This window comes from Apteryx rowi, unplaced genomic scaffold (assembly GCF_003343035.1).
Source record: "Apteryx rowi isolate R43461 unplaced genomic scaffold, aptRow1 scaffold_351, whole genome shotgun sequence".
Taxonomy (NCBI): domain Eukaryota; kingdom Metazoa; phylum Chordata; class Aves; order Apterygiformes; family Apterygidae; genus Apteryx; species Apteryx rowi.
Window position 1 is genome coordinate 931,524 of NW_020449986.1, and position 11,676 is coordinate 943,199.

An 11,676-nucleotide genomic window follows, 5' to 3' on the forward strand; every position below is an offset into this window, starting at 1 on the left:
GCTGCTCCTCGGGCACCCGCGAGGCGCGGCGCGGCGCCCCCGCGCTTTGCGGCTTCCCCTGCTCGTTTCCCCTCCCAGGCTACCAGTGGGGTTTCCATACACTTACACGTCGCGTACACCTATGCGCTCAYACCCTGCCCCTCACACCTGTGCCTGCACGCCCCCGTGGGGGAGTGTAAAGATACAGGTTTGTGTGTGAGTGAATCTTGTATGTGTGTGCGTGTGTGTAAATATATATATATATATATAAATTATTTCCAGTTAAAGAGTCTCGTTCATCCGAAGCCGCTCAGCGTGCCGTCACAGCTAGCCATGATGTAACGCTGCTCCAAAATAGAGGCTGGAGGAGGGTGGCRGGTGATGTTTGCGAGGGCGAGCAGCCACGGTTTCCTCTCAGTGGAAAGGGCGGCCCTCTTACTGACACCAGCTTCCAGCACTGGGCCCGGCCTGCAGCCCCCACATGCGAGGCCGGGGGCAGCCGTGCCAGGGGTCGGGGAGTCACTGCGCTGTGGGGCAACTGCTGCCCCTGTCATTCCTGCCAAAGCGGTGTGCCTAACCCTTAGTAGAGCTTTACAGTCTGAGCTTATTTCTTTTGCTGGCGTTTTATTTCCTGCTGCTTATATTCACAGTATTAACAGGCTGAAAATGTGTCTTTCTCTGCCAGTTTTAGCTAACCTTCATTTCTTTCCAGGTAAGACTTTTCCTCTAGTTTGCCTACCCACTTTGAAGCTGGCAGTGGTTTCTGCACCGGCTGTTACTTCCACGGAAATTCCCATTGCGGACAGGTTCTGCTTATGGCCATTGAAGTACCTCTCGGGGACCAGCTCCTTCACCTTTTCCTCTGAGGCAACTTTCAGTTAACTATTTGAAGTCCAGGTCATGTTCAGGAGGATATTACAGCGTTAGAGTGAACCAGACTTTATATTTAGGAATCCTTCTCTGTGTTGTATTTAGACAGACACAGAATTATCCATGGTTTTGCTTCTTCCTGCCGAGGTGATTCTCACTAAACTCAGCCCTACTGTTTGATAAATAAGAGTCACACCGCTAATTTTATTTTGAGACCCTATTTACCACTGAGGAAGGCCAGCTGGTTCCAAATTTATAGGTATGACTGTTATTGTCAGTTATACATCTACTGTGAGCCTACTGCATGCTTGCCAACTCCAGGAAATATAATAGTCTTCATTTCTCTAAGAGACATGCAAGTGTTTAGTAACACCAATAGCTGCAAAGTCTGTTTATGCTGAAAATTGCTAAAAATAACTTTTATTCCATTATTTCTTGTGTGATGATGATTTTGATTTCCTAGGGCTTGAGGAGTCTGCGGCAGATTTGTATTAATGGTTATTGCAGTCAGAAAAGAGTGGCAATTGCATAGTTTCTGAAGAAATACTTTCTGAAAAACGGAGAGCAATGGTAAAAGGAAGATTTCCTTGGGAAGTGATCTTGAGCAGTGTCAAAATGTTATTGCTCTTTTGTATTTCAGCTGAGTCTCATAGTGAAACAGCCACTAGAAATTTCCAGTAAAAAAAAACCCTAAAGATTTTTCATTCATGCAATTACACATGTAATGTGTTAAACAAATGTACAAATGTCCGTAGTGCTACTGTAGCTAATAGCCTATTGAAAATTGCTGCAGAACTGACTGCATATGCCTGTCATCATCTTCTGAGGCACAGCTCAGATCTAATGAAAATTCATAAATTACAAAATATACAAAAAATATTCATGAACACCCTCAGTTTTATCATTTCTTTCTGGATCAATACAAACAGTTAAGGTGCTTCAGGCTAAACATGGAAATTAATTAACCTAATTAACCTAACAGTAGAAGTAACATACCTTCATTTCAGCTCTTTGACAGGGTCTCCAGGGTACTTTAGATAAGGGTAGATCGGAAAGCCAAAAAGGACTAAGTTTTGAAACTGAAGAAATCAGGTGCTAACACTTTTCTGTTGAATGCTGGGAGAAGAGGCTAAACACTTCAAATCTGAAACCTTCAGAAATCTACCAATTGCCTAATCTCCCTGGGGGAGGATTGGGAAATATTAGTCAATGCAATTCTAATCCGTCTGTGACAAAAAAGGTAATTGTGCAATTAATTAGTTGTGATGATTTCTAAGATTACACATCCAAATTCCAAGGAATTGGCTGCAGCCATTTCAACAGAAACTGAGAAGGCTTTTGAGGGAGCAAGGACTTCTGTCATCCATGCAAACCAAACTTTGACTGAAGCAAGCTACCTCAAAAAAAAAAAAAAGGGAGAAAAGCATCACAAATGGCTTCGTGTTTCCAGACCTTATCTGGAAAGGGACAAAATGGGAGCCATTAGACCTTCTTAGTTTTAATTTGTCGTTCAGCCATTAGCTGCAGCAGGGAAGACAAAGGAAGTTATGTAGTGAGAGATAAAAATAAACATAAGGACTGAGATGTACTGCTGCATCTCAGTGCTTGTGACACTTGTCACTTGAATGTTTTTACCTTGATAGAATAATCATTGGATGTCTATTTTTCAGCAAGACTGGAACAAAAAACACTTAATTCTAGTCTGACCCCTGCTTGTGAGCTGGCTATAGCACAAATAGTAACTCTGGCCTAGTGATGAAGGGTGTAAATTACACCTCAAGGCACTCGTGGACTCTTCATTCACTTCAGCCAGGGCATGGAGACCCTTGCTGCTCTGTCAGGAGGGGGACAGATTTAGCTTGCAGACAGAGGAGTGCCATTATGTGACATGTCCTATGATAACCAGCCCCAGTCTGGCTGAGTCTTAACTGTTAAGTTGCAGCATAAAGCTTTCCCAGTGGTTGGTGGTTGTGGCAACTATTTATTGTTGCACTGTCTCTAATCCTCAGCAAAACTTCTGTAGCCGTAAAAAAGACCAGAAGCTCAAGACTGAAAGCTGGAGCTGCATGTTAAAGAATGTTACTGCTCGGTGTAACACTGGACTCTCAGCCTAATGAAAGCTGATGAAGTTTTGTTTCTCAGCTCTGTTTGCCTGTTGCATCATTCCTGCTAATGAAACACTTCAAGAGGATCCAAACTGTTAAAAGTCATATCTCTACCTCTGTCGACTGAGACAGCATGAAATTGTCTGAGCTAAACTCACCTCAGGAAGTCACCCCCTCTCCCTCATAATCTAAATTTCCTTGCTAAACTGAAGGAGATTCAAGCATGCATCAAAACCCACAGATCGAAAAAAGAAGTTCATGCTGTTGTTTCCAGTATAAGGACTTCTCTGCCATTGTTATGAGAGAACTATATTGTAAAACTATTCTAAAAATCAATGAACAAATGAGTATTTTTCTTAGTTTTTGAGATAYCATTCCTAGAGTTTTATTTAATACTCAAAGTATATCTAAAAATTCACAGGAATTGAAGAAATCCTTGATGAAAGAGCATCTGTTTCGCAATTTGATGAATAGCATGAGAGGTTAGATAGATACATATGCTTACAATATTACAGCATGGGGACAAAGGGATGAGAAAAGGGCCAGGAAAAAGTGCCAGGATTGGTCAGAGATCCAGAAAGAATATCCTACATGGAAAGACTGAAAGAGATGCAGTTCTTTAGTCTAAGGAAGAGAAAACAGAGGGAAAACATGGTAACAGTCTTCCAATATACCACAAAGGGAATCAGCAGTTCTCCTTGTCCAAGCTAGATAAAATAAGAATTAATATGAGGATAAAGTATAGTGACAGAGATTTAGATTAGACATGAGCACAAAGTAATGCAGAGAGTGAAGCACTGGAATAGATTCCCTAAAAAGGTTGCAGAATCTCCATCACAGGAATCTCCATTGATCAGGAATAGTTTAAACCACTTACTTCTTCCAGCGTCAGAAAAATGGAATGGACCAGATGGCATTGTGAAGTCCCTTCCAGTCTATCTTCTATGACAAACAGTGCTACAATAATCGGTGAGTTTTCAGACTGTTAATTTCATTCTTCATTATAATACCACCGTTTTGTAGCAAACAGATTTTCACATTTTCCATTTCCAACGTTTGGCTCCCAGAAAGAAAACCTATATCAATAATTTATTTTGGCAAAAGAGCTACTTGGATAATAATTTCCACTACTCTTTAAACCAGTCCTTTCACTAAACTCTCTCTCTGTACAAAATCTTTCACAGCCTCAAACTACCAACAGAACCTTGATCTTACAAGATTGACCATTTGTATGTATTCCTCTTAAAAAAAAAAAAAAAAAAAAGCCCCACATGTGCCATAACAAGATGAATACATGTTGTCCAAATATGCATCATTTTGCTGAACCCTGCTCTCCTACAAGGGATCATGGATCTGTTCACAAACCTACCCCAGCTGGTACTAGAATTCTGGCAGAGGAGAACATGATGAGATCACCAGAAAAAAAACACAAAACCTTTTTTCTGGAGGTATATCTGAAATAGAGTGCTTTATTGTGTCTGGCAGTAATCCCTAAGATGAAGTCAGAAATCTCATGGYATTTATGGGTGCTTTGAATAGTATGAACTGAACTGTATTTGTCAGAATTATATCTGTAAAACCCGCATTCATGGAATTTCAGATAGTACATAGCTGAGCAAAGATCCAAGACACAAGAGCAAGATAAAGTTCCAAGATGCACATTGCAAGACTCAGATTCTGAGCTTTTCTCTCTTTGTCAGGCAAAACACTTAGAAGAACTTAGTCTTTCATAACTACTTTGTTTCAGAGTCTGCTAATCTTGCTCTATAAATGCCCCATTTTTTGGTAAGTACGCAAAGAAAATTGTTTTTGCAAAGTATTACCCACTTTTTTGGCTGTTTTACTGATCTTCAGGAAGAATATAATCTAAGGATAATAGTCTGATCTGCTAATCTTTCCTGGATCATTGAAGAATGCCACAATCCTGCCTATTTTCAGTCTTCAGTTGCACAAGGTTTATTGCACATTTAATATGACAGCAGTTGTTAGACTACTGGCAACAATACAAGCAAACTATGAAAAGCCTTTAATTTACCAACAGGGAACACTTGCTTTACAGTGATTGCCTGTTTCTGTAAGCTATATAAAAATGTATTTATCTGATTTCAGACAAACTGGTTAGACGCCTTTAAGCTATAAAATCCTGACACAATGACAATGTGTTGGCAGTATTTGGAGGAAAGCACCAATTATCACCTAATACAATACTTATGAGAGATGTTTGAATACTCTAATGCTACTCAAGCAAACAATCATTATAAGACAATTACACTATTATCATATTTAATCTCTCTAGAAAACATAGTTCTAATATCTAATCTGCCAACCATATCTCAGAGGTCTATACAAGCAAACCTATTACCAGGAAGAATTTGCTTGCACCTACACTGGAAAAATTACTGAGGTAATTAAGTGTCATGTATCTTCCAGACAGACAGTTATTCAAAAGTAAGTTGAAAATTATCTTTGAGTCAGGAATGCTGCTGGTCCACACCTTCATAAGGCAAATGAAATCTGAACATCAATCTGAAACTCATGCCCTAGTTTTGAGCTACAATTCAATGAAGTACTGTGCCATAAAAAAAAAGATTCAAGACCCCAGAAGACTTATAACCAGCCTTACCAAGGTCAATTTTTTGCTGTATTTACTGTCCTGATGTTAAAAAAAAAAATGTAGGTCAGGGTAATCTGAGAAAGCCCTATGTCCTGTGCAGCAGCATTACCATTCAGATGCTGCTTTTTTCTACAGATCTTTTCCACAGTACAGTCGCTGGCATTCTTAACCTTTTTACTGGAAGCGAGTGCATGGAATGCCAAGTTTGTATTTCACTGCTGGAACATCTATTTCATATGGACATATTCAAATGTCATCAAAACAAGATTCTGGAAAAAGACTTTGCTTTCAAAAAGTTCCCAGAACGATGGTTTAAGGCTGGCTGCTTCAAATGATCATGAAATAAACATGTTTGTGATTTTCACAATGCAATTTGTTTCTTCCACTGTTTGCAGAGCCCACAAATGCTCCAGGAACTTGGTGCATGTTTAAGGAAACATTTGGTATTGTAAAATATCATATTACTCAATAAAATCCACACAAATAATTAAAATACTACGTGCAGGGATAATGAGAAGTGTTCCATTTGTTATTCCTTTTCAGAAAAAAAATGGTGAAGGCAAGAGACTTAAAAGTTTAAAGATGTTAGTGGTGTCTAAAAATTATTTTACCCTTATCCAGAAAGATACATGATGAATTTTTAGTGAATGTTTGTATCTGTTTGGGGTCATGGAAAGTTTATGTACAGGATATCTTGGCCACATAGTTTACAAGTTATTGGTAAACCAGTTTGTCTCAGAGCACCCATTTAGGCTTCTGAGGAAGAGCATATCTTCGGAAGATATCTTGCTATTATACTTTCAGGGTGTAACTTACCACTGGGGCATTGCATTTAGGTACCCTCTTACTTACTGTTATCTTCTAAATTGAAGCCTAATTTGCAGGGAAAGTATCTGAAAAGTAATGATAGCTGACATTTTGAAGATCCCAGACCTTCTGGGCTAAGGCACTTTTGTGTTAGTTACCACTTCAAATTTGTTTAGTGTCAATAATATTCCTGACAGCGTTCAGTGATAACCAGTTCACTAGTAGTGATGTCCTGTGACACATGGTTAGTACCATTAATCAAGCAACTAGGCAAGATTTTCTTATTCTTTGAATCTGAAATCATATTTTTAATCAAACCTGCTTAGAAAAAGGTCCAGAGCTTACTTGCTTACTTTGAACTGTTCTCCATTGGCCGGGGCGGGGGCGGCGTGGGTGAGCAATTCCTTAACATGAAGTAATTCACAGTCAGAAGTCATTGCCTCTATTCCTCTGACTTGACAATCCACCATCCCCCCATGGCCTTTTTAGAGCATGTATAAACAAGGAAGCTATTATGAAGTAAGGAACACTTTGGGGTTTAGTTCCATGTTCTTCTTGGTGTTCTTAGAGAGCCATGTCTAACAGGATTCTGTAAATGCAGCTTTACACAGAAAGCTTTTCCACAGAAAGGATACAGGACTATTTCCCCATGTAGACAAGGCACAGTTTCTTATTACATATTTTCTCCTGATCTCTCACAGAGCCATTTCCTCTGGCTTTTGGCACAGCCCTCTTTAACTAGAAGTTCCCCAGTGAGGCTCTAAGCCATTGACTAGTATGATTTATAACACAGGAGACCCAAACCTAGCCCTTTCCATGACTTGCCTTTCTCTAACATGAGGAATTCCTACACAATAATGCTGAGACCTGTCAGGAGACCCTCCTGATAAAGAGGCCTACTTATACAGGAAAGACACCTGGGCCTCCTCCCATGGAGCACCTGGTCTCTTACCCAACCACCAGTCCCAAAAATGAACCAGTCACTTGTCATCAGATAATCAGATTTAATGTGAGATGAACCTTAAACACTGGTGGCCAGTCCCAGCAATGCCACTACCTTTGTACTTCATTCAATCTGCACTTTGTTTACTAACAAAAGCCTATTTGTTAAATATTATTGTTTAGCTTCCCCACCCTTTATTGCAAGGTAAATATTAATGGAATGGGTTTGAAGGATGTAAGCAAAATATTACTATACTCCTTTTTGCATACTAGTTTAATATTTTGAAGTACGGGTGAGACACCTATCTTTTAAGAAGTGTTATGTGAAGAGCAGAGTTGAGTAAGCATTAGTAATACCCTATGAACTTCAGAGAAAGACACCAGGCTACCTTGCCTGGGTCTCTGTGTATGTTCCAGCTAAAATTCATGTCTCCTTTTCTTATGCGGAGCTGAGACAGGATTTTGGCAAAGAAAGTGAGGATAGCAGCATGGGTCCTGGATGAGCTGAAGAAGAGATTCATGGCAGAAATGCTGTGCTGGAAAGAACTTTCCTGTCTTCAGGGAATTTTTAAGACTTCAAACAGTCTCACATTCTGCACCAGGTCATAGCCATCTTTCAAACAAGGAGAGCAGTCAGACAGAAAGACACCAACACAGGTAATAGGCTGGTTATTAAGACACTTACTCAAGTTGTGCAAAATCCAGCATCAAGCTTGTGCCTGCAGGCTGCTCCAAACTTCAGATTCTGTCAGCTCATACAGCCGATAACAAGATTGTTGTGAGCCAGGACTCAGTGAGTTCAAGCTGTCTGTCAGCTCATGGGGAGCCTGAAAAAAGGCATGGGAATGATACGTTGGAACCTGAGCTCGCTCTGAAAATTGTTTGGCTAACAAGGTTGCGTTGAGGCGCCACTGAAAGCAAAGTCAGACTCTGCAAAACGATTTAATTTCAATGACCTGACTAACTCAGACAATAAAAGAACTAAGTTTCATTAATTTTTTTCTGACCAATTCTATCCATGCCCTTTTTCCCTAACTAGTCAAAGGCACTTTGTACAGACATTTTCTCTGGTTCTGCATAACACTTCCTCTGTCACCTTTCAGAGAGGTTCTCTCTCTCTCCTTCTTGCAGATGCTCTGCAAAACAGTCAACACAGTCAATGCAGGAAGGAGGTATTGATGAGTCGCATTACAACTCCACCCGTGGAATAACAACCTCCCCTTTGCCTTCAGTCATACACACACACATACTTCCCAACCTCACAAATACAGCTGAAAGCAAAGCAAGTAGGGAACAGTTTTCCTATCCAAGTGCTCAGGAAGATGATTCACAAGCAATGGAAGCAGAGCGTGAGCTGGGATTGCCGTAATGGCAGCACGAGAAGTGCTCCTGACAACACAGATACTTTTTTTTTCAATTGCAATAAGCCCACATAAGTTTCGCAAGAAAGACCTTGAGGTAACTGTCATTCAAGCCAATTCATAAGTTGACCGAGGTCTTTCTTAAAAGTATTTTTTCTTTTCCCCAGCAACTTCCATTGAGTAGCTGTTCCAGAAGCTTCCTGGCAAGAATCTGTCTTCTGATTTCCAGGTCAAATCTATTCCTAGCAAATTTGTACATAATTATCTGGTGCCAACATTGTTCTGCAGCATAGGTAACTTTTTTACTATCTCTGGTGTTCATCACTACTACAACTCCTAGCAATACAGTTAGAAAGAGTGGTTAATCTCCTTTCAGCTTCTGGTTTGCTCCACTAACAAGACAAAATATTTTAATCTCTTATTATATGAGAAGAGATTAAAGTAGGTAAGAATATAGGGTCTTCATTTTCCATATCATAGCAGGATCCTTCCTTTGTTCCCACTCCAAACTGAAATCACCTCTTCAGTAACTGGAAGTTACTTTGGTGTGAAGTTCCCTTCACCTACTAAACACCAATCATCACTGTGCATTAGCCAGCCTTACATCAGCTCTGCTTGGTCACCTACAGCACCTACCTTGAGGGGACCATGTGGACAACTGTTTACCAAGCTGCCATGCTACTAACTACTAGCAATCCAAGATGGGGAGGTGCCACCAGAGATAGCACACCCTTTTTCACTTTGAAGGGAGCTTTTGGTTAGGTATGAGACTGCTGCAAATCTGAGTGAACTCTGTACAGGCTTCAGGATGACGAAAACCATTTTTCCTAGAAGCTTCACTGCCGCTGATGGTCATCCCAGGTCTACAATACAATCCTTTTGCCAGCCAGCCTGAGCAGGCCAAACTTACAAGTAGCTATATGTGAAACCATTCAGATATAGTATCTAAAGAAGTAACTACACAATTCTTACTTTCTTCTCCTCTACTCCAGTCATTATGGCATCACTGCAGTTGTCTCTCAGTCCAGCCAAGCCCTCATGGCTATATAAATATAACACCACTACACATAGAACAGCTTGTTTGTATTAAAAGTAATATTTAGAAGTTGACAGCACTTCACAAATGAAACTGTGTAGTTAAAAAGCAGACGAATTATCAGGAGCCATGAGGAAATCATTGGTTTTTTCAGTTTAACCTCAAACCTCAGTAAACAATCCACAATGTCACACAGGAAAATCTCTGAGCGTACACAACCTACTGGTGTGTCATGTCCCATATATCATTATCCCATGCTATAGCTGTCCAAGATGCTGTGTAGTTTTGTTAGACTGTGGATTCAGTGATTCATAAAGGCAGAAGCTTTAGCCAGAACATAAAAAGTATGTTAGTGTTCTTTTCTCTGCTGTTATTCTGCATTAATTACACAAAATATAAAACAAACAATATAAAAAAAAACTTTGAAGAAATTATAATCTTTCTTACAGAAGGTTTCAGAAAGTTCTTGAGTTATTATAGAAATCAAATAGACAACTTCCCTTTGAACATTATTTTATTCATTAGTGGTGTTCTGCCAAAATGAGTTTCTTACAGCAGTAAAACTGCAAATTTACCAGCAACTACCAGATTTACAGCAATCTATCCATGGTTGTATCAAGTTGTTCATGACTGGAAAAGAGGAAGCTTTCTCTAACTACACTATCAGCAGTTAAAAATTTCTGCTACTTTGAACTATATACTTCTTGTCTTTGTGCAATACAAGTTTTTTTTTTTCTTTTATTCTATTTTTATATCTATTTCTATTTCCTGAAAGTGTTCATGTTGTTTTTTTAAAGGAAGACTTCTGGAACCCATACAGTTTTACAGTGTTTCTCATACCATTATATTCACTTGTAAGTAATCATCCACAAGTCATTCAGGTCAACATAAAATTTCTGAGAGTCTTTATGGAGTCAGTATGCTAGATTAAAACAGTATCTCAGAGAAAAGTTATAAAGATATACATATTATGATAAAATTCCAAAGTCTTTTGTCAGTGAAAATGATTTATTTCTGGACTTCCCATAGCTCATCCTATTTCTTTAGCCATCTGGTTTTAACAACTGAATCCATCATTTTTACACTAAGCATTCTGAAAGCCACGAGTTGCAGAAGCAGCATGATTTCTAGTCTGAGAAAGTATGGGTAGCAGTGATCACAGTCTCAAAGATAGTACAAGGAGCTCATTTATATACTGGTTTTATTCCAAATTAATTATTTCAAGAACATGACCAGCACAGGAACAGCTGGGCCAAACTATTATGGCCAAGTTGGAGAAAGGGATGGGGACTCATTTAATTGCAAGTGGCAACAGCTGGAGAAGCCAAAGATCACACTGAATGAAAGGTGTGGGGGAGAAGCATGGTCAGGGCTGGGAGGAGGAAAAGATATACATTGGAGTCAGAGAGATAATAAGCAGGAACCAGGGAAGAAAGGAAGATGCTGGATAACAGATATAGCCAGTGACCTGCTGTACAAACAAAAGCAATTGTTGCTGTTGCTTCTTATGCCTAATGTTGTGGGTGAACTACAAATATGAGTTATTGGTCAATCCTTATGTCCTCCACAACACAGTCCCCTAGGGAAATGCTACCTCTTTGAAACACGCCTCTGCCATTTCCTCCTCCTTTCTCATTTTATTCCTTTCCCACCAGACAGCTGCCTCTTTGCTGTCACTCCATGTGACTATGCCTTTAGGAACCACAATTATAGGAAACTAATCACTGCCAAACTGACAGAAGCATGTTTAAAACTCTAGTCAGAGCCTGAAAGTTGTTGACAATGTTTTATTTCATAAATAAAACATACTAAAACAAATACTAGAAGTTGCATGAACATGCTRTGTGCATTTCCTAAGCCTATGCAGCTAAATTGTTTTAAAAACTATGTGCTGCTCATAAGATTAAGTTACATACCACATAAATTGTGACTCAGCTCATAACTGAGGAAAGGAAATGAGGC